Raw genomic sequence first — 25,883 nt, 5'->3', positions numbered from 1 at the left:
CTTTATATAAACCTTTTGCTTATGTTGTGGGATAGATATGTTTCAGTGGAAAAACGCTTCCCCTTCTTGGTATTATAAGGCTGGGCACATGTCTATCCCTCTGAAAATATTAATTGAACAAATTAAAGGAAACCAATATAGTTACTTGAGACGTCCAATATAACGTAAATCTAAAAAGTAATTTGAGTAGCTAAAAAAAAAAATATAGGTTTACCCTGGGTTTAACTTATAACTCAAGGAAAAGAGACCTTAATAAATGTCTTATGCAAGCTTTGGAAGACAAAATAAAGAAAACCTTAGTTTTAAAACATGGAATTCTTTGTTTACAGCTCTTCTCACTGATACAAAAATGCCAATTAAGGAGATAAAATTGGGTCTGGGTGACAGAGCATTTATCTGGGGACCTGGAAGAGAGTGTCTTTGTCTTGCAGATCAGAAATATAAATACAACAAACAGTGACCTAGGACTGAGCCTAATTAGCTCAACGAAATAAAACTTGAGGCCATGAAATTTTTGGCATTTTAGAACTCAGAACTCTGACGGGTCCTTCAGACTTTGTGAGGAAATCTTAATTATCTGTTTCATAAATAGTAAGCCTTAGTGATTTGAGCAAGCAAATTCAGCTTACTCCAACTATTATTATAAATATAAGTAAGTTTTAAAGTGAAGCTATGAGATCTCTAGCTTTTGTCTGTTTATAAGCCTGCATACAGATTATAGAAGTGAGATATTTCTACTGCTAAAAAAAAAAAATTTCGAAGTCAAAGAGCTCTGCTTAATTGATGTAAAAATATAAGAGCTTAAAAATTAAGTATTTTTAAAATAAAAACTTAACAAATTGACTTTCAGTGTCATGTGAATTGGAAAATATTCAATATTAAGGTAATATTTGATATTGTTTAGTTTAAGTATGTTCTAATAAATATAGACATCTTTAAAATCATCCATCTTAACTATAATACCTTTACTGTACCTAGGTTTAATGAAAGTCAAATAAGATCCTGTTATATCTGTTGCAGATTTGTCAAAAAAAAAATAACAGTAATGTGCTGTGGTAAAATTTTAAGTAAATTAAATGCAAATGAGATGAGAGCTTTGGGTAAATATTTAAAATATATTTTTAAAATGTATGCTTAAAATAATCTCTAAATGTTTGATATCTTTAAATTCTAGAGTTGTGCTAAATTAAGTTAAATGACAAGATTTTATTAAATATATATGCCATTTTCAGATAAAATAAGATTGAAAGATGAATTACTTAACATTTAACTTCCTCTTACAGTGAAACTAAAGGTGTTTAGAAATATCAATAAATGGTTGGTATCACACAGAAATAGTCTCTATTAGTAAGGGAATGATCTCAGTATCCTAGGAAAGTAATATAAATGCGTAAAGGAAGATGTAAGAATGGAATAATACATTGTTAATGAAAAATAGTGACTTTCTCCTGAAGCTGGTTACCTCTGAATGGAAGACAAAATAAGGGACACACTAATATAAGTATAGAAAGCTGTGGAAGGCTTGTGGAAAAGGAACCCTGAGGAAAGTTTTGTACGTGGTCAGAATTGGCTAAGTTTAGAATCAAATTGGGCAACGTAAATGAATCTTAGAAGTTAGCTGGAACAAGATTAGATTTGGTTTTCTCTCTGTTAAGAGGAAAAAATTTTCTTAAAATATTAATCCACCTTCAGTAACAGATTGTAAAACTTCTTATACCACTTAGCTGATCTGTTCTGCCTTTACATTTGACATATTTTCTTGTTAATGAATTAGTACTACATTACAGTGATCTATATGTTTATCTGATCAAGTGTTCTGAAATCTTTCAAAAAGCTCCCCAAATATAAAATTCTAATTAATTAAATAAAAATTAATTTAATTAATTAAAATTCTTTTAATCTCCAGTTAAGTTTGGGATGCTACAGAAGGCCCCTGAAACATCCCAAAGAGAGATTTTTAACTATAAAGTTTCATTTGGCATTTTAAATAACATGGAATTGTCAAATGAATCATAAAACTTCTAAGGTTATATTGAATGAGAAATATTATTAATATAGGTATTGTAGAAATTATATGGACTCCCTAAAATTCTGGTTTATCTGAAATGTTACCAGTGATAATTATGGGTATAGTGAACAGGTTTCTTTATTGATTATAGTGTAACGGTGTTTAACCATGCTTTTAAATCTTTTGTCATTTATAGACAGTTAATTGTTTTCTTCTGATGGTTTTGCAAAATGCTTTCTCTTCAAGGAGATTTACTGATTTCTAATAAATTTCAAACTACAGCACTGAACTAAACTGGGTAAGACATTTTAAAGTTCTAATGAAAACTCTCATTAAAAGAATTAGTTACATGGGACTGATTAACCAGCTGAATATGGTTATAATTTTTGATATTGTTTGAAATACTACTGCCTTTTAACCTGTTTCCCAGACATAAAGAATCCCTTCTCCTTAAGCTAGTTATGGTTCACAGCAATTTGATAAATTATAACTATGTATACAGACTTGGAACAGTTATCTTTTCTCTCTAACTGATCCCTCAAAAGACTAAAAATACTTAGGTCCCCAGTGGCTCTATCAGACAAATTAGGGAGATCATCTCCTAAGAGATATAGGAGTATAAAGGTATTTTAAAGATTTTAAAGAGAAAAGAATTTACCTAAATCTGTAAGGCAAAAATCCATGAAAAGCCTTGACGTGGCTTTCTTGGCCTTAGAAAACCTTATTAACATTCTACCCTGAGACTCCGTATTAAAACTTCCAACACAGTCAATTTAAAAAGCCTATATGATCAAATAATCAGATTTAATTTGTAAAGAAATTAATCTTGATTTGGCTATATTTGAGAAAACTGAGGGTAACTTTAGAGAGAAAAAAATTATATTTTATTCGATATTAAATTCTAGTTTTGTTAATTGAGGTCCATATTTACTAAGACACTTCCCAGATCATTCCTTGCTGTTATGTCACACTGCTGTACAGTTTAATTGAATTATGAAAAGAATACTCTAGGTTTGATTCTGAAGCTCAGTAATCTATCCTTGGGTAAAATTCCAATGCCCCATGACCTGCAGCCAGGGGATTATACATACTGCAACAGGCATGACTTAAAGAACTGTCTCCAACCTGAATGGAAAGACCCTTTTTCAGATACTCTTAACTAGACCATACACACCAAAGCTGAAGGAAACGGAGTCTCGGATTCATTTCCTATCTGAAACAGTCCCTGCAGTGCACTGGCCTATAGAGCGCTGCTCACCTTAAAACAATGCCCAAATGGAGAAAAAGCTTCCATACCAGGATGAGAAGAAGACGACATCTGAGCTAGACTGCTGACCCAAGACACCGGACCAGGACTGTATACCAATTACTTTGATAATTTCTCCAACCTTTGATTATGAACTACTCCAATTGTTAAGTTTATGATAAATTACCTATGTCTAGTACTTCTGTGTTACCTTGGTGGGTTTCCCTACTCCAAGGCTCTAACTAGATAGCCCTCAGAAACGTTATTCTAAAAAGAATTTATAGTTCTGTTTAGGCCACTGTTGATCTTACAAGGTGGGAGATTTCAACTGGCCAATTAATACCTGCTCTGACCCTGACCATAAATATGAACTTTCTCATAGGATCAAACTCAGAAACACAAGCAAAATTTTAACCCAAAAATACAACTTCTTGACTATTAAATTCTTACTCGTGACTTTATTAACGTTACTAGCTGTATTACTTATATCCTGTCTATTTTATAAAATTGTTGTCTGTTACATTTCCCAATGTGTAACTAGGCCCACAAGATGGATGATGGCTAAACATCTTGAAGAAACAGATAAAATTTATAACCCTGAATAAAATAAATATAATAGTGTGATTCTAGGTATGGGAATGAGCAAAGATGGGTAAACACTTCCTGGATCATAATAGAGTAGTAAGACAGGTGATCCAGAGAACTTTTAGTATCAACAGGGCCTGATAAAAAAACTAACACCTTGAATGGCAACTCAGAAGATTCTTCACCTGAACTAGGAATGAGCCATCCTAGCAACGTGGGACAAAATTGGTCATGAAATGTCTCTCAAGATATTGGTCGAATTTAGGACCAAGGGGGAACACTGTGAATGAAAATACTACAATGTGCATGAAAATACTGCAACCATGTCAGTAAACAAAGAATGCTGAATCCAAATCATCAGCGGCTGCTGCCAACCCCCAGCGAGTTCATGCCTACAGCCCGGCCTCTCAGCCACTCACAGTGGTGCCCTCTGAGCAGACTCAGTGCAAGAAAGGACAGGATACTGGCCCTAGATAGCCAGGTGCTTGCCAAAGGAATGAATTCAATGACCCAAATGTTTGCTTCCCACCATACATAGAAAACCACTAAATACTTGAACTTGAGATATCTGGTTTTCTTTAGATAACAAGCAATATTTTATTGTTCCAATTACCTGATATTTGTTGTAAAGATTCTATTTATCCTAGCTCCTCCACTACCTCTTGGGAGCAGTCCCTCAGAGTGATCTGAGAGGCTGTCATCCCGGCTCGAGTCCTCCAGCCAAATAAATCAAAGCCCTTAACATTTAGGCTGAACGTTTATTTCAATGACGTTCCAGAATAGACACAACTCATCAATTCTGTAATGGAACACACTGAATCAGGAACCAAAAGCGTGTTTTAGTCCAGAAAATCTCCAGGTTCCTATTTCTTCCTGTCATTATACAATCCCTCCAGAACTCATTACTTTGCTGTCTGCTCCTCTGGCAACCAAACTCAGAGAAGAGACAACTCAGCAGAGCGCCCTGCTGGGGAGAACACCCCGCAGAAGCACTGCAGGCTGCCTTCCCTCCCGCACGCTCTGCTGACCCTTGGTGTCCCCCGTGGAGACCAGGCCAACACAGCTCTTCCCAACAGCTGCAAAGTCGCACACGTTAAATAAATCATTTTATTTTATATGATATTTTACGTATATACCCATCTCTGAAAACAGCTTTGCCAGAAGCCCAAATCTTCAACATTAATCTGCAAAGGCAAATCAGGTCCCCAAGGGAAAACAAGTCTTAAGACGACGCTAAGGCCTCCAAAGTCCTCTCCACGACCATGAACCAAACTGCCTGCAGGTGTGCAGCTGCAGGAGGCTACATGTCTGCTTTTAAAGCAACCCCTTTCTGCCCTCGGGTGCTACAATGCCCTTTTATGCCCTCCCATCACAGGGCAAGAGCAGCCGCTGCAGAACCTTGCAGGGCAGCACTGACAGGACTGGACAAAGGGGATCAGAGTTAAACAAAGCATTCTGATGACACGAGCTTGTCACTGTGTCTCTTTACAGATGTAGATATATATAGAGAGAAGTGGGGTGATATTGCTCAAAGTCACACAGCTAATAAGTGGCAAAGTATATAACTCTGCTCCTCCCTCCTGTGTGACGCCCAACTGGGACAACCACAGGGTTCTCTCGTGGCTGCCTGAACAGTCTTTTCCTATCACTCATGACACACAATAGTGTCTGAACTTAGCCTGCATTTGCAGCATCTTTTCCCTCCAGTTTCTCAGGAACAAGGCTGTTCGGGCCTGTATGAATTCCGGCTTCCTGAAATCTCCGTGCTCAGGCTGGTCTTGCCTGTGCATCCGGCCCGCTGCTCAGAGGCTCTTCCTCCCCTGCAGGAGGACGTTTCTAATCTTCACAGGGACACAAACTCAGGGGAGCTCTCCTCTCGCCCTCAGCATGGCAGGTGTCCCAGGCCTCATCCCGAGCAGCCCCGTTAGGACGGTGTCTGACCAGCTCTGCTAGTCAGATCAGCAGCCTCAATGCCAGGGATTATACCCAGGTCACACTGCAAACCTACTGCCCGCCTCACAGCCCCCAGCCAGCAGGTCACCTGGAAGTCACAGCAAGTGCCCCACCCAATCCAGAAGTCTCTTCTTTTGCCAGCACCACTGATGAATGGTTTCCAACCTTCGGACAGTTTCGCACAAAACAGCACCTTCTACAGTGAAACGGGTGGTTTTTCTTCTGCGCCTCATCCTTACTGGAAACGTAAAGGGAAACCAAAAGGCCTTTTCTCAACCCTTTTCTGATGAAACCCTCCCACCCACAATACTCATATGCTCAAGAGCTTTGGATCCACATGATTTTCGTTCTCTTAGGCTAAGTGGCTCAAAAAACTAAGGGATTCTTTCTCCTTTGAGGTTATTAGCACTCAGTTTCTCGGCTTTAATCTGTTTTTGTCTCTCTCTTCAGTGACCCTAGCAGTTGCCACCTCTTACTCCCTTCAGCAGCCTCCCTCCCAACTTCAAGTCTAGGAAATCAGCTGTGATGAGGGGCATGGGGGCAGTCACAGAAGATGCAACTAAGGCACAGAGAGGCTACATAATTTGCCCAAGAAATCACCTTGAACCACCAACAGAGTGTGTCACGTCCCTCTGTTTAACTCTAATGCTAAGCAAGTTAACTTTTTGTAGATTATGTTTATAAACAGATGAGGTATGAAAATACATACAAGGACACACATCAACTCTAAGATATTCATTAACTCCACTATTTTGTTTCTATTTATTTTATTTCTATTAAAAAATTAAGAACCCCTGCAGTCAATATAGCAAAATGTTACTGGGTTTTAAATCCAGAATATACAGGGGTTGTGTCATTACTCATTCTTGTATGTATTTTCACAAGACAAAATGATTTGAAAGTCTCTCTCCCCGCCCCCTACTCACTGCTGGCTCTCACCAGAGCTCCCAGACCACACATCTAACAGCCTTTCACTTTACCCACAGCTGAACTCATCAGTTTTCCCCCAGAACTCCCTCTGCTGCTTTCCCTCCTCAGAACACAGCAGGACCATTATTTAACTCATTAATCCACCCAGAAACCTGGGCCTTACTCCATCCTACCTTCACAGACAGCATTGATCCTTTCCTCTTTACCATCTAAACATGCCTTCAATCTGTTCGCTTTTACCCACTGACCGTCCCACCGCTCAATTGGAAGCCAACAACACTGCCCACCTGGACTCATGAGTCTCCCAAGTGGCCCCACAGCCACTCTCCCCTACTTGAGACAAATGTGATTGTGTCTCTCCCACGCTTTTGGACTCATTTCAGACCCACTGTTCTTAGAAGAAACTTCAATTTCTTCACCTGGTGAAGGTCCTTGCCATGAAACTGTCAGCTCAGGAAGGGCAGGACACACCCTCGTCCCTCGGCTCCACCATCTGGCAGAGCATCAGCTTGGGAGGATTGAGTTCTTAGCAAACTACTTCACTTATCCATACAAATCCATGGTAGATTAGAAAGATTTTAGATGTTGAGCTCGACTATTAATTTGGGGATTTTGCACTGGCAACCTGCAAGTATATATTCTAATTATTGTGTCTTCTTAAAACCATACCCAGATTAAAGGAGTATTTGTGGAATGTCTTCGGAGTAAAAGGGACTGTACTTTTACAGATTTTATGTTTTAAAATATGAACAACCCGGACAGGGTCAAAAATAGAACCGCCTCACAAGTGACAGAAGACAGGTGAGACGCATATAGCAACAGGTCACAAAGATGGTAAGAGCAAAGTTGTTTCTCCAACCCCCGAAAAAATTCCTCCAAGAACTGAAAACTCAGAAATTTGAAAGTAAAATACTATCATATAAAGAAAGAAAATAAATAATCCTCTTCATCAGGGTTTCTAGATCTGACTGCAGAGTTATTAGCAGGCCATACTGAATCCTAGCACAGAAAAATCAGATGGACTAGTGGTGAGTAAGTTCCAGGAAAACGGCAGTAACTCCTCCACTTGAAAGAGGACACACACTCACTTGTTCAAGGTGATTGTAAACCACATTCTGCAGAAATTCAGAAGATTCAGGCACCGCTTCTAGATGGTGATGACACGGAAGGACGGCTTGGATGCATGCTTCTAACTGAGTCACCGGCATTCTTACACTGCAGGGGGAAATGGAGGCCCTCAGCCAAGAGCACAGTTGTTCCTGTCATGTATCCCAGGCCGTGCCTCGGGGACTCAGTGTACTGTAGCAGTCCGGCCCCAGGTGAGGACCCGCAGCGTGGCCCAAGCAAGCAGGAGGGGCACTGTGCTTGAGAAATCCCATCCCCCATGGGGGCAAGAGGGGCTGGTGGGGTTGTGTGAACCTATAAATGCTCATAGAAATACACCTGCATACATTGAAGTGATAAAATTAAAAGTAGCAGGCTATTTAACAAAATTTCAATTGTCAGTGTTAATTTTACCATTCCATTCCGCTTGTCCCCTGCACTCTGAGACAGGCTTAGGCTCTCTCACACATGCAGCTCTGATGCAATGGTTGTGAAGTTATTTTACTTTGCTGCAAGTGTCTTCGCTCCCAGTGTCACTGTGACTGTCGTCTCTTAACACAGTCAGATATCTTCCTGCATCTCTCCCTGAGTTCCTTGCTCCTGCTTCTCAGATCCTGAGATAAAGAACAGGTGAAGGCACATGACTGGAAAAGTCAATGTGGACTTGACCAAAGTCCTCAGTGACCCCCTAGGTGAGTGCTGCCCACCCCTTACCTTCGATTCTCAAGGTTCTGCCCAGGGTGACATCCAGCCAGGAGAGAGTCCTGGGCCCTATTAAAAGCTGTGTGGCTTGGGTGCAGGGAAAGCTGCAGGAGCTGGTTCCGTAGCCGGTCCCATCCACACCTCTGCTCCTCTCTCTCCCGAGGCAGCACTGCCAAGCCCCCAGGCTCCCTGAGCTTCTGTCTTTCTCTTCTACTCTACTTCAAGCCCTTTTCCTCTTCCTTTACTCCCTGATTATCCCTAGCTGGAGTGATTTTTCTATCATAGAATCTGAAAAAATTTCCTGCAGCTGAAAAAGAGGTGCCAGAGGTCAACGCGCATATGGTGGTTCCTGAATAGAGCCCCTGGTTAGGGGGACCCTCACCAACACTCACGGGGCATCAGGCATGTTGCAGGGTCGACCACCACCAACAAGAGTTTGCTGTGACACCAAGGCACGCACAGCATCCCTGCTCACTAAATTGTAGTTGTAGTCCTTTATTAAGAAGCAAAAATAAAAAAATTGCTCATGTTTCTTACTAAAATTATTTATGAGGGAGAAAAAGAAATTGTAATAGAAAGAACAAATTTCACTCCATGTTAGATGTGTTCATTTGGCTTTAATCCTGTACCTTGTTTTCTAGGCTCAGACTTGCTATCTCTGCACCTTTTGTAAAAGAAAGTTGCCTTTAGCCTGAAATATCCAGGAGGGCCTATTCTCCGGGCTCTGATCTTTAAGGATATTTGCTCTTCTACACTTATGTATAGATGGCAAGTTGTAAAATAGTGAATAACCTTTCTTTTTTTTTGGAGGTTTTACAGGGGCACCATAATTTGACCCACATGGACAGCTGCAGGAACAAAGGATTTCAAGGACAAACAATTCATACAGCAAGAAGTTTGCAACAACCAGCCACATCCCCGCCGCTTTTTAGTATAAAAGGAGACTGAATTCTGCCCTGGGGAAGAGAGTTCTACTGGATAACAATATGCCATTTTCTGGGTCTGCCAGCTTTACAAATAAAGTCTCTTTTCCTTACTCCAACATCTCATCTCCCGATTAATCGGCCTGTCATGCAGCAAGCAGAACGAGTTTGGACTTGGTAACAAATTGACTGCCTTAGAGGTAGTATGTCTCCACTGTTTCCTCATTTCCAGTATTTCACCACCTATCAATTTTATATGCTTTTTAACAACATGAACAAAAAACCTATTACAAGGAATTGATTCCACAGAAATAAAATTATTTCTACTCCTTCAAAACTTTTTTCTTTTCTATTTTATTTTGTTTTGCTTATTGAAAAGAAAATAAATTCAAATCTTTTTATTTCACGTATTTTTATAACTAGATATTGTAAATACTACAAAGATATTTAAATTGCAATAAAAATTGTTCATATATTAGTATAAAGATATATACACAATCAATGCAGATTAGGAAAGGAGTAGATATTTACTAAAAATCCACTGCACATCCAGTCTTTTACAAGCATATCCTGGAATATAAGCTCTATTATCCAGGGTCCCCCACCCCCAATCTCACTGCGGAGTCCCTTAGTAATCAACTACCAAGGCACCAGCATAGAACCATGAGATCACTATTTTAGGTATACATGAGAGTATTAGCTCATTCAATTCTAAAACAGAAACCTTAAAATAAATACTGAACTTACTTACAGATAAACAAATTTGGACACAAAAAAGTACAGTTTCTCCCCAAATTCACAAAGATAATAACTGGTAAAGGCAAGATTTGAACTCATCTGCCTTGAATATAAAGCTAAGTTGGAAATCCCCTTCAACTGTGGAGGACCAGCAGCACAGCCTGTCACCCTATCTTTGTTCAGATCTGGCTTTAGACAGCCTGAGACAGCACCCCTTCCTATGGAACTCGAGGGCAAACAATAACAATAAGGATTTTATATTCTGTAGTTTCTTAGGTCTCAATTATATAAAGTGTCAGCAGGTCAGCAGAAAACTCTGGGAAATATGAGTGGGTCCAGAGCTTTTTGCTGATAAGAAACTCAATCTATCAGGACAGAGTGACCTTCCCATGAGAGGCCTCATGGACATAAACTAAAGGCAACTGAGCAATGAAAACTAGCAAGAACATGGAACTCAAGCAAGAAGGATCCCTACCATCCCCTGCCCAGTTGCCTCTTCACCTTTGTGGACAAGACGGCAGAAGGTCCATGTTCTTGTCCAAGTTACAACATCATGGATTCTCACCCATATAATATTACGACTCTATGCTGTCTTAAGTCCTTTCCAACTAAAATATGATGACACCAATATCTCAGCGGAATGTCTATGTCTCCACTTTCTCTCTTCTATTAGGAGACTATATCTATGGCCACAAAGCCGAAATTCAATTAAAAACACCATGCACGAAGCCTGGTGAAAGTCTGTGTAAGAGACATTGTTCTCAAGCTCAGTGAGTGAAAACTCAGAAAAAGTGGTCCTTATCCCTCTGCAAGTGGAAGGTAGCCTGATTGTGTGTGTGTATGTGTGCACACGTGTGTGTGTAAATCAAATACAATGTATTCTGGGATGTGCACAGATTTTTTTTATGTTACTCTCATTTCATGAGGATGAGCCAACCTTTAAAGTAATTTGAATCTACTATTCTGAGAGAGTCTCAGGATCTTTTGGTGGAGGATGGGAAAGGGGAAAGGAAAGGAGGAAAGAAGTAAATGAAGCAAAGCTGTAAGTATACTGCTAGGGAAAGGCAAGACATTAATTTTGTTCCTACTTGCATCACACACAAATTAGGGACTGGCTTTCCCACATGTCTTGTCAAGCACTGAGTTGCAGAAGAACAGGTGACAGCCCATTTCTCACTGAGCTTGTGACTGTACGTGGCATCTTATAGACACTAATTATTTAACCTGATCAAACAATCTGGCAGCAGGCTGTAATTCTCCTATTTTGAGAGATAAGAAAACAGGAAGTGAAATAGGGTATATAGCTTGACAAAAGTCAGAGGACAAGTAAACTAAAGAGGATGAATTCAAACTCAGATCTGAATGCAGAGTCTGATCTTCCCACTCCGAGGGCTGGAAATTCCTTAACACACAGGGTCCCCAGCTCCTCTGCTTTGTTCCTGGCACCAAGCATTTCCCATGGCGATATTCTCCAGTTCTCAGACACAGCGCTCTGTGCAGCCAATAACCTCCATTCGACCTTGATCATCTACCTGTCACGCCCACCAGGCTTCACCAGGCAAGAAAGCTGGCTTTCAACTGCATACAAAGCCACCCCTGTTTTATCCTGGACTCTTCAGCGGCTTTTCCAGTGTAAACGCAGCCATGAAAGTGCTCACAGTTTGTACATGAGCCACACTACCTCTCTCCATCTCTGTCCCCACCTATACTACTTTGCTATGACCATTTTGAGAATCTTGGAAACAAATTTTTAAAAACAGAAAAGAAAGGATTCTGTAACAAGTACTTAATACTTACAATTTTAAATGAGAAGTTACAAAGTGAGTATTTACAAACCGAATCTGCCTTCCTAGGTGTCAGTTTTAACAGTTAAAATATACAACAGCAAAAAATTCTGACTTAAATAATTAACAAAAACATCAACAATAATCTGGAATAAACTCAAAAATAATGCCCATGTTGTACATGGTGGAAGTACAGGACTGTACTGTGGGGTAAAGTAAGAGGTGTGAAAGTAGAGACATCAACATTTTGTATGGAGGAAAGCAGTTTTGTAAAAATGTACGTTCTCCTAAAGATAATTCAAAAGTACTAAAAAATCCCACGACAGCACTTCTTTTTTTTTTTAACTTGAAAAATTATATTAGAATTCTTCAGGAATAATAAAGTCATAATACTAACCAAGAAAATTTGGGATCGAAAAGAGAATCAAAAAATCGCACTGTCAGATATTAAATAAATGTTTACAATATGTAAGATATAGTGCTAGTGTAAGAAAGTAAGATTGATAAAAATAAACCATGAGCTCAAAAAGAGACTCTAGTGTACATAAGTATTCTTTACAGGTGGGATTTCAAGTTAAAAAGCAAAGTAGGAATTCAATAATTGTCTTGGGACAATCAGAGAATCCCCTGGAAAAAACAAATTCTATTCCAGTCATAATGACCGCAAGAAAAATTACAGAATGTGATGTGAATATTAGAAAGTACTAATAACAGCGAATATAATTCTTTGCTCATATTAATTCAACTTCTCTTCACTATAACAAGTACCATCATCATCTCCATCTTAGAGATTAAAAAAACCTACAGAAGAAATTTATACCATTATAAGAAAGTATTTCTAAGAATAATATCAGGAATAAAACCCAAAAAGAAGACATTTACAATCTTAAGATTATTTTGGGCCACAACAAAAATGAACCTACTGAACAAAATGAAAGGCAAAATATGACAAGGAAAAGCTCTCTGATACATGTTGATGAAGACAAGGGGTTAATGTTCATAATATACATAGAGCTGTCACAAAGCAACAAGAAGCTGCCTCACTTAAATGTGTGCAAAGGACAAAAGAGATCATTCACTTTTTAAAAGTCAGATGGCTAATGAGTGAAAAATGCTCAATACCTCACTGGTCATCAAGTGCAAATTAAAACAATGAAAAAGTACTTTTGCTCATCATATTGGCACATATTTTTAAAAGATATTCTAGCTAGTGTCCATCTTTGAGAGAACAAACTGTGAGCGATCTTTTGGAGGATGACATGTCAATGGATATGTAAACTCTGAAAAACGTGTGTACACACAGGCTGAACTCCACATTTTGGAATCGTTTCATTTAGAAAAATTCAGTTCAAAAAGATGTACTTATCAGAGCATTTACACAGCACTGTTTACAATGGTGAGAAGAAAAGCTGAAGTGAAATCATATCCAGCGATAGAGAATTGGTTACATAAGTTATTCTACATCTTTTCATGCCCCACAGGAGAAGGAATTTCTTGATTCACTTGAAAGGAGCCTGTGATTTATGTAGTTGTCACATCCAAGGACTAAATTTCCAGAAAACTTAACGAAAATAATACTCATACAAGATCACAGGAATGTTTGTATAAGAAGTATGCCAGTCAAACACCCTTTCTGACAGTGGAAAATGGAGAAAACTTAAGTGTCCACCATCAAGACAATGATGCGGTAAATCACGGTGAGCTGTGGGCACTAAAGTTCCGGTGTTTCGGCGTGGTCCAAGGCCTTGTCCACAGTACGCTCCCACGAAAGGTGTCCTTACACAAGAGACCAAACCTGCATATCAGGAAAACCCTCTACTCTATCTGAAAGGACCGGGTGAGTCTGGAGAGAGAGGACGTCTGTGATATATACCTGAGTGAATAAACCGAGCTGCAGAAAACATATAGTATGGCCTTATTTTTCAATAAAGCATATATACACACACATAGACATAGATTTCTCATATACGTGTATGTATGTGTTTATTTATATGACATAGGCATAAAGGTCATGAAATATATACTCCACATTGTCAGCAGTTTTTACTCTCAGGAAAAAAGGGGAAGGGATGTAGGGGACTTTCGGTACCACAACAGATCTCTTTTCAGAATTTCAGTTAAGTATACTTGGAATTTAAAAGTTTATTTAAGTCCAAAGTAAAATGGACGAGGACTCCACAAGACAGAATGCTATACTAGTCATTAAAAATCATGCCAGGGGAGATAGAATATTGTAGAAAAATGTGTAATAAGCCGAATGGAAAATGGAGGTCTCCACACAGTATACAGGCACACATTGCTCGCTGGTTTTTATGACAGAGGTAATACACACTGATGAAAAGAACAGAAAATAGATGTTAATGTGTTAATTATTATCTCTGAGTACTGGCACCAGGATAGATCCATTTGACCCTTTTTTCATACATTTATATTAAATACACACTATTTTTCATCTGAAAAATGCATTTTTAGATGTCTAGTACCACACATTGGAAAATTACACGAGTACTTACAGGAACAAATAACTAGGAGACACCGCAGCAGCGTCACAAAGTGTAGAAAGGGCGATCCTGAATAACACCGCGCAGTTACATAAGGACCCACAAAGTGAGAGCACCTGCTGTAACAGGGCGCGGCCCCCTTCCATTTGTCAGATGTGTCTTCAGGGCTGAGGCAGTTCTGAGCACGGCCAGTGTCAGTGCTGGTGTCTGGATGGATGCCACTGGAGGTGAGGGCACCTGCAAGCCGAGAGGAAGAACAGAAATCATCCTCTGCTTTTTCTGTCTTGTTTCCTTGTTACTTTTAAAGAGAGGCGGAAATAAGATAAACTGGATCTTTCCTACTGAAATTTCAGTAATGAAACCATTTTTAAAGTGATCACAACTTATATTCTGCCTATGACTGTCTTTTCAACAAAGCATCATATTTATAAAAGGTTAATTAACTCAGTTAATTAACTCCCTGTTGAAACATTCTAGTAAAGAGCATGAACTGCAGTATGTAAAAGAACCACACCTGCAGTGACTAGCTCAGCTGTCTTGACGGCAGTGCAGTCAGCCCCCACCATCCCGTGGCCCTGAGCTCCTGATGCTGGTAAGAGAGCGCGCTGCTGCCTCAGATGGAAAGAAAAGGTGAAAGCATTTTCTGAAATCTACAGCACTGACAAAACATAACTGATAAATCCCAGGCTCCTTTGAGGCTGTCATTTTCCGTTTCTGGCCAACACCCGTCAATGAGCAGAACCACCCCATTCCCGAGTCATGGGACTCACGTGGGCAGAAGTTTTGGAGAAATTTCCAGGTATAGAATGTAAACCAACTATACATAAAACTCTGAAAAAGAAAAGATGCAATAATCTGATTTTGGAAGACACTAAAATATTCTCCTAAGCCTTAGTACTTGGAAAGGCTGGGCTTCTACTAAGCCACTTATTTATTTCACAGCCAATGAGCATCTCCCACAAACCCTGTTTCCCTGTGTCTGCTGGGAGCTTCAGGCACATTGATGTTGTCTATCTTATAAGTCACAAGGCAGAGGCGTGTGTCTCACGCTGGCAACTCTCACACAGGCTCAACTCCTAGCCTCACTGTATGAACTTGGCCCCATTTTCTCACCTGTTTATTTGGTACCTGTTCTTCTGTAAGCTGCCTGAAATGCTTATTGAAACAAGTCAGAAGAATGAGTGGGTAGAGAAATGGACAGATGGACAGGTGAGAGATGGGCAGAAAAACAGAGAGTCTCCAAGAGAAGGGGAGCAATCAAAATTACCTATGCAAAACCCTCTTCTAGTCAGGGAAGGAAACCACCACGGAGAAGTGTGAAGAGGCAGGTTGCTTAGGACTGTTTCCTGGATTCCATGAAAAGTCACACCAAGAGATGAGAGGGTAGAACTATAAATAATAAAAGAAAAAATCATGCATGTTTGAAAGATATATCTACATTATGTACTTTCTAAAGAATAGAGTCAAATTAGCAAGGCCCAATAACACAATCCTTGGGTATATACAGAAGTGAGAATCCCATCTCCAATCTGCAAGGCATCCCTTTGGAGCACTGAGAGTCTACACGGTGCAGTCATAAAGCCATCACCGCAAAAGCGATGCTATCCTGCACTTACGAGGAAAGAGCAGCTGTGCTCGGTCTGCCTACACGTGTCTTTTACACCCCTCAGCACCTCTACGGGGGAGGGACGCCTAGCGAGCCCCATCTCTGCAGGACAGAAAACAAGTCCAAGAGAGGCTAAGCCGACCTACCAATTCTCCATCTCACAGGACTTGTCACTCCAGACCAGGACTCGAACTCGGACCCACGTTTGTAACCACAGTACTACCGTATTTTATGTGCTTTTTGTGTGTATAATACATTTGTTTCTGGCATGAAAGGGTATTTAATAAATGATCGGTTGTCTTGTCTATGTCATTAGTTCACAATCTTTATATTTTTGAATTGTACTCTTCCCCTGGAGAAAGGAACGGAAAGAGCGGGGGTCAGAATGAGGTGGGGCTCCATTCTTTATCTGTTGCCTCATCTCATCCAAGTCCCCAAACAGGGAGAAAGAGCAAATGTTCTCTTCATCATTTAAAGAGAGGGCTCCAGTGACGGTGACTTACTCAACCCCAAAACCAAGTCTGGGGGAAGGGCACATGCAGCAACGAGAGCAGTATCACCTGTAGGAAGGCAAAAAGAGCTCAGGGGATGGCTCAATGGGTCAGCCTGATTTCATTTCAATCGATAATACAATAGCACACTCTAAAAAAACTAGAATGCAATGGATTTCCTCTTTCTTGACATCTAGCAAGTTTCCACATCTCACATGTAACATTATCACGAACTAGTGAAAGGAAGAGTCCACAGACAAGGAAAATCAATGCCACAGGCAGGCTGAAACACAGGCTGGAGGAAAGGAAGGGAAAGGGCATAGTAAAGAAGAGGGGAAATTCTGGGAAAAAGACATCATCACAAGGACTCTCAAGCATCATCCAGCAATCATATAATCATTCTTTCAAGAGAGAGTTACTTAGGTCCTATTTTGTGCAACATTGTACAGTGGGCGAAGCAAGAGCACAGCGTCCATGGTGGCAGCAAGCTGCGGAGCTCCAATACACTTCTGATCCCGGTACCTTGCACACTTGTCCTCAGTATAAAGGCAAAATATATAGTAAAATAATCCAATGTAAACTCTATGCAATGCTGAAAAAAATTAAAGAATACCTAAATACCTGGACAGACACACCACGCACATTCCTGAATCAAATGACAGCATTCTTGGGATGGCAGTGCTCCCCAGAGCGATCCATATATTCAACGTGGACTCGATCACAATCCCAGTGGGTTCCTCTGCAGAAACTGACTATCTGCTGCTACAATTCATATGGGAATTCGAGGATCTCAGTAACCAAACCGTACTTGAAATAGAAGAACAGTTTGAGAGGACTTGTAATTCTCAATTTCAAACCTTACAACTGTATCTCCAGGTGAGATTAGAGGCCATTTTTAAGTTATAATTGTGTTTATCCTTATTTTCTAAATTCTGTACAACGAATATACCTGTTAGAATAAGAAATTTAAAAAGTAAGGTATCTTTTAAAACATGCAAACCTATTCATTCATTGGGAAAAAAATATTTTGACTATAAAGAAGTAAACAAATATCTAGTGAAAAAGGACTATTTAAAAACAAGAGTGCATTTACATTTTTTGTAAATTGGAAACTGGAAAGCACAAACACATCAAGTTTCTAGGGAGAGTGTTGCAACATATTAATTGTTATTTCCAAAATTCTAATTGAACAATGAAAACTCAAGAAAGAGAAAATCTTGATTGACAGCCAACTGCAAACACATGGAGAGCAAAGGCCTAGAAATCACAGTTCCTTTAACTCTGCTACTAACTCAATAGGAGAGGAAATTCCTCAGTGAGGGGACAGTGGAATCCCATGCATAAGACAGGATACACAGTACAAACTGCACTAGAATTGGGGGTGATTTCCATAGAAGAATTCTAAAGTTACAACATTGATGAAAAACTATAAAAACACTGACAGACAGATTAAAACACACAGTCATATATATTATATAAAAACATATGAAGTCTGCCCCCATGTTGCATAGAAATACAAACATATTTGTTCATTTATGGGCACTGATTACTTTATCCCAGGTAGAATATTTCAACTAAAATAGATAATCAATAATACACTCCTCTTGTCAAAACTAGTTGATAAGTTACTCTGCTATGTATGCATAATGTGTCTAAGATAGATTTAAAATTAGTGAAAAAGATTTTTGTATGGTTTCTTGAACCCTTCTCAAAACACCAAGCTTAATTTTAAAATAAATCTGAGCAGTATTTCTATATGATCTTTTCCCTTGTGAAATGAACAACACAGTCTGTTGTCAAAATTCTTTCCTTACAATGATTCACGAGCACCGTATACTCACAAAACTGCTGGACAGCAAGGCACTATCCAGACACTGTGACAAATCAAATGAAACACAAGGAAGACAGTGACCCTATTCTGCAGGGCTTATAATCTGTTCCAACACCGGGTTTTTATTTGATTTGTTTGATTGGTTAGAAAAATAAAATCACTCAAGTACATTCTTCTTTGAGCATTATGTAAATCATGACTCTCTTTTTAGTGTCATGAGCAGGAAAGACTTGAGTATGAATTGATTAGATCAACTAGGCACAATCATCGCTGGAGCCTGTGTAATAAATAAGTACATGAGATCTAAAATAAACCTACACAGATCTCTGCAAGGAAAATGAAGAGGTGAGTTCCCCAATGAGAAAACAAACAATCAAGAAATCAAAAAAGGAAAACTTTTTCATTAATGATTCCAGGCAGTAGTGGAGCATGGTGGTGAAGATCACAAATGCTGGGGACAAACATGAGGGTCTGAAATCCCACAGCACTGGGTAGCTGTGACACTGATATTTCAGTGAAATTTTCTGCACCTCAGTCTCCTATCCATAGACTGGGGACAGCCACAGCACCCATCTCCTAGAACAGTCTTAAGAATTAAGTTATTTTTTATATAAAAGTTTAAATAAAATACCTCAGATTTTAAATATTACCCCAAAAGCTCAAGGAACAAAGAAAACAGTGATAAATTGGAGTTCATCAAATGTTAAAAATTTGCTTCAAAGGACACCATCCAGAAGGTGAAAAAACATCAGAGAGGAGAAAATTTTTTCAAATTATTTATCTGATTAAGTATTTGTATCTTCAAATAAAAGAAAAAACTCCTACAACTCAACAAGAAAAAGAGAACTCAATTAAAATGTGTATAAAGTATCTGAAAATGTATTTTTCAAAGAAAATATACAAATGGCCAATAAGCACAATCAAACGATGTTCAATATCATTAGCTGTAAAAGAAATCAAGTCAAAACCACTAGGAGAAACCGCTTCACACTTACTACAATAGGTTATAATAAAAAAAATGTGTAACAAGCACTAATGAAGACACAGAGGAAGCGGAGCGCGCAGCCCTTGCTTTTGAGGATGTAACACAGGGTGGCCACTTTAGAAAACAGCCTGGCAGGTCCTCAGAGAGTTGAACATTTGGTTTATGAATGACCCAGCATTTCTGCTCTCTGGTCACACAAGTAAGAGAACTGAAAACAAATGTCCACATAAAAATTCCTACAGGAGTATTCACGGCGCCATTACTCTTCACAAACAAAAAGCAGACACAACACAAACGACTATCACCTGATGAATGGGTAAACAGTAGGGCCCAGATATACAGTAGAATATAATTCAGCAATAGCAAAGCATAGAGTACTGACCCAGGCCACAACCTGGAAATACATTGAAAAAGTTACTCAGTGTGAAAGAAGTCAGTCACAATAGACAGTTCCATTTACATGAAATAACTTGTTTTACGTGAAATGTCCAGCACAGGCAAATCCATAGAGAGAGAACAATGGCTGCCTGGGGCTGGGGGAGGATGAGGAAGATGGGAATGACTGCTTGTGCATACAGGGCTTCCTGTTGGGGGATGAAAATATTCTAAGATTGACTGCGATGCACAATTCTGGGCTTTGAGTAAAAACCGCTGCACATTTTAATGGGTGAATTGTATTAAAACTGTTAAGGACAAAAGCACCTAGGGCCAGAACCTTCAAATAGTAAATGCAAATTGCTAACTTTTATTACAGGAAGAAGAAACTGCCCTCAGCATGAAAGCAGGAGATCGGCAAATATGGGTTAACAGAATTGGACAAGAGCATTTCACTTGAAAGAGTTGCTGAGTGTACACGAAATATTCAGAAATAGGAAAATCAGCTTGACATCACGAAGAAGCATTCTGCTTCAAATGCAGATCAAGGATTCGGCAAGCCCAGCTGCTAGAAATAACCAGAGAAGAAACCTGGTTCTTACAACAAGCACCAGAGCCAACAAGGAAATGGTGGTGAGGAAAGCAGGCAGCCAAAAATCTGGAACAGTTTGCTACAAATAATTTCTCCACTGAAAATTCAAAAATAAAATGAAAGTGATGCAATGCTGAGCTGGCCTCACGTTAAAGGGCTTCCTCTGCTGCTCGACAGTTCTGTAACCCCGAATGAGAGACTCAGGAGAATCAGCATGGCTCCTGGCAGTCCCCAAGTGACTGCCCTCCAGCACGTTTACCACCATCACATCTGCCAGGGTTGTATTGCAGAGAAGAGACCAACTTCTAAAAGGCACAGGAAATGTTTACCAGGGAAGAAAAGGCTGCTGTCAGTCCTGGGACAGAGGCAGTGTGAGCAGAGGCCAGAAGGCTGCAGGTGAACTGGAGCAGACCTGGGGCAGGAAGGGACCACGGAAGAGCAGATCTCAATTTTCTACTCTCTCTCCCTAGAGGTAGGAGAGATAAAGCCTGCATCCTTCTCACCTGGAACTGTGGGTTCTGGCTGGCAGAAGTCTTACGTACAGGGAATGAATACTCAAGACTCTGTGGAAAAAGTCACGAAAGAGAGAGGGCGTAGGGACCCAACTCCACGAGCCTCTCAAATGATCCCATATTTATTGTGTATAATCAAAGGAAAACGTCATTAACAGTTGCGTGATAGTAAGCAGGAACTTGGGGAAAGAAGGATGAGACAGAGATTGTAGAATCCACCATGAGTACAAAGGCTTAGTGTATCTTTAGGTAAGTCATGGGGTGAGGGGAATAAGATACATTCTTTAGACATGTGAATTACAAAGCAGACCACCAGACCAGCTAGGTCCTTGCTTGGGGGATAATAGAGTATCTAACTGCACACAAGCCCAGCCTTTATAGCTGTGGGCCTGGGTCATTGCTTTGCGATGAGCAGAGTGCTATCTAAAACATCATCTATGCAAGCAAAGCATTATCTCTGCTTTTTAAGGCAAGGAGACAGGAGTGAGGATGCACAGGCACTTGCTTGCAAAGCAGTTACTAAGCATACGTTTTCTTCTTAAATTTGACAGGCGGCTGGGGTCTGTTACAATTTGTTAACCCAATCATGGGCTCCCACATGGAACCATTATGGAGGACACCCTAAGGTGACAAATCCTGGCTCTGGGTCTTTTCCTGCCAGCTTCAGCCACTCTAGCAGAGTCTAGGCACATTCCTGAATAATGATCATACAGAACCACCCACACTGTTAACTCCTGGTGCTTGAAACTTAATTTTAGCTCTACACAACTTAACGTAGAAAAGTTTCAGAAATAAAAGATATTATATTTACTTTATATCTCATCATAGGACTGATTTTTCTGATTGCTCTAAGCTGCTTCTTCTTGGTAAAGCACCTAATTCTGCAGGTGAATTCAGTACTTTCTTTGGGCATAACTAGCCAGTTTGGGCTCGCTAACTTCTATTGGTCAAATACCGATACACTTAATTGATTTCATTGTTCATCAATTTCAGCTGGGAGCAGAGGGAGTGTCACTCTGTTCCTCAGCCCACCCTCAACCCTTATCATCAGCAACTCAGGCCTCCGGAAACCAAAAAAAGCTTTTGTTTCCCTTCTACAGTTTCAACAAACCCAACAGGATACATAAGCCTGGAGAAAGAATTCAACACAAATGTTAAAACAAAAATCAATAAACCTGAAGCAACTCCATCTCCGAATCATGATACACAATGACATGAGATTAAGTGTGTCAGGCCCAAAGCATGGGTGAGCCTGACCACCTGATTTCTATTCTTCAAAGGAAGGAAAGTTTTCCTATTTTTTATTATCACTCTGTCATTGTTTCTGATTAAGCCAAAAACTAGTTTATGAAATAATTAAGCATTGAAATAACAGATTTTTGTTGTATCAATTACAGAAGGCATTCAGAGGTGTTAGGAAAAACCACCTCTGTAAAAAATGCAAAATTTCTTCCACTGTGAAGAACACGTATACAAAATGCAACAGAGAATTCAAGCTCTTGTGGAGAGGAGCAAAAGCCACAGAATCAAAGCAAAGTCATTACTATGAGTCAACTCAAAATTCACTGGACAATCATGTTCAATGCATTCAATGAAATTTAAAGGCATACTGCAAACCATACACTTAATGATCTGCAGGCTAGAGGAAGAATTTCTCTCTTTAACAGACAAGAGTAATCAATAGGGTGCCCCACCAAACAAGGACCAAAGAACAATCAGGTTTTTAACAGTTCTGATATATCAGCATTTTCTAAAGATCAAAATCCAGAAATTTTAAACATTGATTCACACCACAATGAAACAAGCACTTAAAAAAAAGAAAAGAAAATAAGCACATAGAACATGTACATAGATCAATGAGAATTTCTTGAGACGCTGGAAGAAACAGGCTATAGTCTTTTACTTGAGAAATAAAACTACTTTTAAAGATAAATGCTAAAACACATTTCATCATTCATGTTGCCTTGAAAAATCTGAGGCACTTGTATCTGATTAGAAAAGCAATTCTGAGTAATAGTGTGTTACAATTCAGAGCCAGTTTGCTTTAGAAGAAAAGAGAAAAGAAAAGCTACCGTTTCTCATATACTGCACAAAGTGTGAAGTGTCTCCCTGCCTCTTTCTCCTCCCGTTTTCTAAGCTCATGCTTCCCAACCCTTCTGAAACAAGTATGAGAACCTCTTATTCCCGCCAATATGCCAAATGACAAAAGAAAATCAATTTATTTGTGTAAGGATATGCTTAAACCTTGAACTGGAAGAGAAAGATATCAGAAGTCTATATGGAACTTATTTCTACATTCCTGAAATCACACACACAAACGTTCACACAGACACAGACACAGACACATACCCCCTGGATTACTGGGAAATTCACAAGCTTAGGATTTCCATCTTCTAGAAGATAACTTTGCAGTTAGTTTAAAATACAAAACTGTCAGCTTTGGAAAGCCTTGATCACCTGCTAAACCATCCAAATATCAAAGAGACCCAATTAGCCTTCTCGGTAGAATGTAATTTCCCATGATGGCAAAACATACCCTAAAAAGTCCTGGATCTAAGTCTCGTGTTTATCACTAGCTATGATCGTTTTTAAGCACATTAACAGATTCAGAAACGTATGTCTCAACAGCATTTATTCTTATTGAAATAGTATACGTGTTCATTTGCCTATACAGAGACCAGGTCCCATGATGGAGTTTAAGAGCTATTTTGTGTATTGCAATATTTATTTTTAAGTGCAGAAAAGGAGGGTGGGTATTACTCAGTTGTAGAGCACCTGCATAGCATGCACAATGTCCTGGCTTCAGTCCCCAGTACCTCAAAAAAAAAATAAATAAAATAAGGGCATATTTAAAAATGAGTAAAGTTATAAAAAAATGCAGACTAAAAACCACTGCAATCTAGGAGACACAATTACAATAAAAAAAAACAAGAGTTTCTATCAATTATTGGCTATTTGCCAATCGCAGAGACAACCAGAAATCACACCTGATAACCATCACGTGTGATTCTCAGCAACCCTACTAAGTAGACACGGATGGGAAACCAGGCTCTGCAGATGAGGAGACGGAGCTCAGAGGAGCCGGGGACGCTGACCGTCCTGCTTCCCGTGACACCACATCAGCCCAGGGCAAGCGCTGACGGAGCTGCAATGAGGGGACACCCAGCTGCATGGAACCTTGGGGCACTGGGGAGTCCCAGAAAACACTAAAAACTGTTCAGTGAAAAACCAGCTCAAATATAATACACTGTGCCACATTCTTTAAACAGGGAACATGAGTGAGACCTTTTTGATGCCTCCGTGTCCTTTCTGCCATCGTCAGTTACTTGCCCTCACAGCGTGACCAGTGATGAACTGGACCCCATATGAAGCGCACTCAGATGGCAGAGCATTTGAAGCTGTTTTATGAAGTTTGTAAGACTCTGTCTGTGCCTCACACAGGCGGTCATCCATCACTTCTCACCGGTGTGGATGTACCACCTGAAATCACTCCTTTCTGCTTTTTAAAATCCCTTCATCTACTCCAGACTTTTCAATAGCAAAGAAGCAGCTAAACCACAGACAGTGGACAGCTTTTCACCAAATTTCTTGAACAGCCCATCGGACTACCTGGAAGCCCTTTACTTTTATTAAACCCACTTCCAGGTACTTCATCATTTTCGGATTGGTGGACTTGGCCTCTGACTGAGCTACTCAGAGAGCTCCCAGCCTCACATCCGTGAGAGGACCCTGCTGTTGGGAGAAATCAGTGAGAAAGGCGTACATCCCCCAGTCATGTCTGCATGGCTAGAAGTGCCACAACGTGCTAAAAATTTATACCATCATAACCCCTGGGCTCCCATGGACTGGTTTCACATTAACCAAACTCATGAGACACTGATGCAAGAAAACCAGAAATTTAACTTATTAATGTAACAGAAGATGTGAAACTATGAACCAGACTGCAATATCAGAGTTCAACCATGAGTATATGTTCTCCTCCACGGCCCAAACACGGGCAGGCAGTCACATGGCAAGTGTGGACAGAAGCAGAGCAGGAAGGATTTCTAGATGAATTCAATGGACTAAATTTCTGTTATACCAACAGATCTGCTGCCTGGAAAACAATTAATTCTAATCACGGTGCACTCTTCGTGGACAGTTGCCGAGACACGACTGTGAGCACCTGTGTAACTCTCCTTTCCCTGTCCTTTCTGGGCTAATTGATGCACAGACGTACAGAAATCGAGGGATGCAGATACATCTAAACACCCAAAGCCCATTCTGGGAGCCACAATACCATACAGCCAGGGTTAAAATACTTGCTCTGCCACTTACTAGTTCTGTGACCTTGGTCAACTTACCCTCTGTGTGCCTCAATTTCCACACTGTGAAACTGGGATAACAATCAAACCTTCCTTACTCGCTTGTTGAGAAGATTGAAGGATTCATTTCTGTAAAACGCTCAGAAAAGAATGTAGCACATTTTGGGTGCTCAACAAATGTCAAATTAATATTACAGTGGTTTACAAGTCTCCTTCCTAATCATCTTCTGTGTTTCCTGGCTAGACTAATACCCAAAGGAAATTCTTATTTCTCCTTTTATAAACTCATGGGATGAACCCTTCTGTTCCATCCCACCACCTGTTTAAACTGATGGAAGGGATACCTCCTCCCCACTCCTCTGGGCCATGCAGAGTGCTACTCCCTTCACAGCCCTGACCCCTGGCCCACAGCTAGCCCTCCTCACATTAACAGATTGAGTTGTGATTCCGGGGAGACAAGCAGGGCATGTGAAACCCTTCCTTTCCCTCCAGTGTTGACTACCCTAGGGAAGCACCCTGGATGCTCAGCTCCATTGCAGAACAGCCCTGTGCATGATGGGGCTCATTCTCTCAAGGGAAGGCTTGCTGTGGCCCAGAGATACCTGGGACAGGGTGAGTCTCTACTTCTGGGACACAGTATCATGACACTCATTTATCCACAGCCCTGAAGTTCATGGAGAACGTGGCTTCATCAGTAACAAAGAAGACATTTA

The 25,883-nt window shown here is 40.0% G+C and overlaps 1 pseudogene; it reads right to left on the bottom strand.

The window, feature by feature from the left end:
- The window catches only part of LOC140695069 (trafficking protein particle complex subunit 9-like), a 114,847-nt pseudogene that overhangs the window by 70,238 nt on the left and 18,726 nt on the right, over positions 1-25,883 (bottom strand).

Source organism: Vicugna pacos, unplaced genomic scaffold (genome assembly GCF_048564905.1).
Source record: "Vicugna pacos unplaced genomic scaffold, VicPac4 scaffold_130, whole genome shotgun sequence".
Classification (NCBI taxonomy): domain Eukaryota; kingdom Metazoa; phylum Chordata; class Mammalia; order Artiodactyla; family Camelidae; genus Vicugna; species Vicugna pacos.
The sequence above is the reverse complement of the archived record's forward strand: the minus strand, read 5'-3'. Positions and strand labels throughout refer to the sequence as shown.